Source organism: Sturnus vulgaris, unplaced genomic scaffold, assembly GCF_052056855.1.
Source record: "Sturnus vulgaris isolate bStuVul1 unplaced genomic scaffold, bStuVul1.hap1 Scaffold_156, whole genome shotgun sequence".
NCBI lineage: Eukaryota > Metazoa > Chordata > Aves > Passeriformes > Sturnidae > Sturnus > Sturnus vulgaris.
The window spans coordinates 3,326,014-3,328,513 of NW_028276073.1; the positions used below are offsets into that span (position 1 = coordinate 3,326,014).

General features: G+C 77.4%; 1 non-coding gene across 1 annotated transcript; it reads left to right on the top strand.

Annotated features, from left to right (window-relative positions):
* Positions 1-2,258: 2,258 nt before the first annotated feature.
* On the top strand, positions 2,259-2,411 carry LOC148219292 (5.8S ribosomal RNA). Its single transcript, XR_015799886.1, has one exon. It is a non-coding gene; the product is annotated as a 5.8S ribosomal RNA (ribosomal RNA).
* The last annotated feature ends 89 nt before the right edge of the window (positions 2,412-2,500 follow it).

The window sequence follows — 2,500 nt, forward strand, 5'->3', positions numbered from 1 at the left end:
CGGAGGAGGCGGCTCCTCCGGCCCTTCCCCAGAGCGCGGGGGGGGACGCGGGGCTTTGCCGCCCGGCAAAATCCCGCTCTCCTTGGCCGAGCGGCCTCCTCGCGCGGCAGAGGAGCTCCCGAGGGCCGGGCTCCGGCAGTTCCGGGTCGCGCCTCCAGGGGGAGCGCGCACGTGCGCGAGCCGCCGCCGGGTGGCGCGGCGGCGACGGTCCGCACCGTCGTCGCCGTGGCCTCTCTCGGCCGGGGGTGTGCGAGGTTTCTCGGTGGCTGGGCCGTGTTCCCCGCGCCGGCGGGGCGGCCCGAGCCGCGGTGGTCCTCTCGGGCGCAGCGCCGGGCTACTGAGGGAAACCCCGGGCCCCGAGAAGGATTGCCGCGGTGATGGCAGCGGACGTCGGGCGCGCCCCCGCCGGTGGACGCTCCCCCGAGGGTGGCAGCGGGGGAGGCACCCCGGCGGGGCCATGCAGGTCGTTTCCCTCACCCCAGGGCCAGGTACCTAGCGCTTCGCGCCTCGGCGGTCTCCTGCCGGTTTCCCTCGGCGTCGTCAAACGCCTGTTGGGGGCCGAAAGGGCCGCCGAGCCGGGCGGAGGTTTAAAGACTCGGGCGGCCCGGCACGGCCCCGCCGCGGCGGCGGCGGCGGTGGCGGCGGCGGCAGCGGGTGTCGGGCGGTGGCGGCGCGGGGCGCCATCGAGGGGTGGGGAGCTACTCCCGCCGATCCCCTGCGGTGGCGTGTCCGTCGCGACCGGCCGCGCTCGCCGTCGTCGGCGTCCCGCCGCGCTTGCCCGCGCGCGGGGGCCACCCGTGCCGGGCCGGGGAAGGGGCGCCCTGCCCCCCCCCTCTCTGCGGCCCGGTCTCGGCGGAGAGGCCGCGGCGCGCGATCGGCCGCGGGGGGCCGACCCCGCTGGCCTCTGCGATGCGGGGCGACGCCGGCAGAGGGCGCGCGCTCTCTGCCTTACCTACCTCAGCTGCGGGGTTGCGGCCGCCGGGGCCCGCCGCGCTCTCTCGCTCTTTCTCCTTAGCCGCCGCCGCGGGCTCGCGGGCGGCGCCGCGTCAGGCGCGACCGCGCGCCTCTCGCCTCGACGGCCTTGTCGCCTCGAACCGCACCGCGGCGGCGCCGGCCGCCGGCCACCCCTGACTCGGAGCGCTGTCCCCGCCCGTTGGGGCGCAGCGCTCGGCCGGCTCCTCCATCGCCGGAGGTCCGGCGGGCGCGGGCGACCCCGTGCCGAGCGGCGGCGTCGCCGCTCGGCGAGTGTCCCCGCCCCCCCCGGGGGGGGGGGACGGTCGGCCGCGAGGCGCCCGCCTTCACCGGCGGCCGTCCCGGCCCGGGCCCCGCCCGTCCGCTTCCCCGTCGCCCTTCCCGGCCGCGTGTGGGCCAAAAAAAAGGGGAGGCGTGCGGGGCGGCCGCGGGGGCGCTTCCCCGTCCGGTCCCCGAGTGGAAACGAGGGGAGCGGGCGGTGCCCCCCGGCTCAGCCGCCGTACGCCTGCCCGCTGGGCGCGTGCTCGCGGAAGGGCAGCTCGGCGGTGCGAAGCGGCGGCGGTCCCGGGAGTGCGGCCGCGGGTGGCGGAGGGGTTTTGCCGAGCGGCAGACCTCGGGCGCTCCGCGATGCCGGCTCGGGTCTCGGCGGCGTCCCGCCTCCGGCGCCGGTGGCGGAGCGCGGCCCGCCGGGCGTTCGCCTTCCGGCGGGCAAGCGGTCCCGCGCCAGGGGTTGCGCCGGCGGAACGGTCCCGCCGCCGCGTGGCGTTTCGGGCGACGTTCAGGGGCCGCTGGCGGGAGAGCCGGCCCCCGCGTTTTGGCGCGGCGGCGTTCCGCGAGTCGGCGGAGCGGTGAAAAGGAGAAGCCAGGGAGTGAGCCGGGAGCGGCGGGGGCCGGCGGTCGCGCCCCCGGCCCGCGAACGCGTAGTCGTCCCGTGATCGAGAGGCCGGGCGGGCCACCGTGCCCCCCGCGGTCCGGCGCGTTGCCGCACAAGCCCCTCCGCGCGGAGGTCGGGCCGAGCCCGGGCGCCTGGGCCGCCTCCGAAGGACGGCACGCGAGGCGGCGTCTCCCCTCGCGGGGGGAGGCGGTCGGGGGCGCGGGCCCCTCCGCCTTTCTTTGGCCGACCTTCGGAGCGTTGCGCGGGGTTTCTCTTTTTTGCCCCGCGCTTTCTCCTCCTCCTCCTCCGTTTGTGTGTGCTCGTACGGTCGAAGCGGGGCGCGCGGGGGCGCGCGCGTCCCTGCAGAAACAGAAAAGGGGCCGCTTCACGCGAGCGGTCCCGAAAGCCAGACAACTCTTAGCGGTGGATCACTCGGCTCGTGCGTCGATGAAGAACGCAGCTAGCTGCGAGAATTAATGTGAATTGCAGGACACATTGATCATCGACACTTCGAACGCACTTGCGGCCCCGGGTTCCTCCCGGGGCTACGCCTGTCTGAGCGTCGCTTGACGATCAATCGCCGTCCGGGGGGGCCACCCCGGCGGCGCGGCTGGGGTTGCCTCGCAGGCCCGTTGCCCGCGGTCGACGTCGACG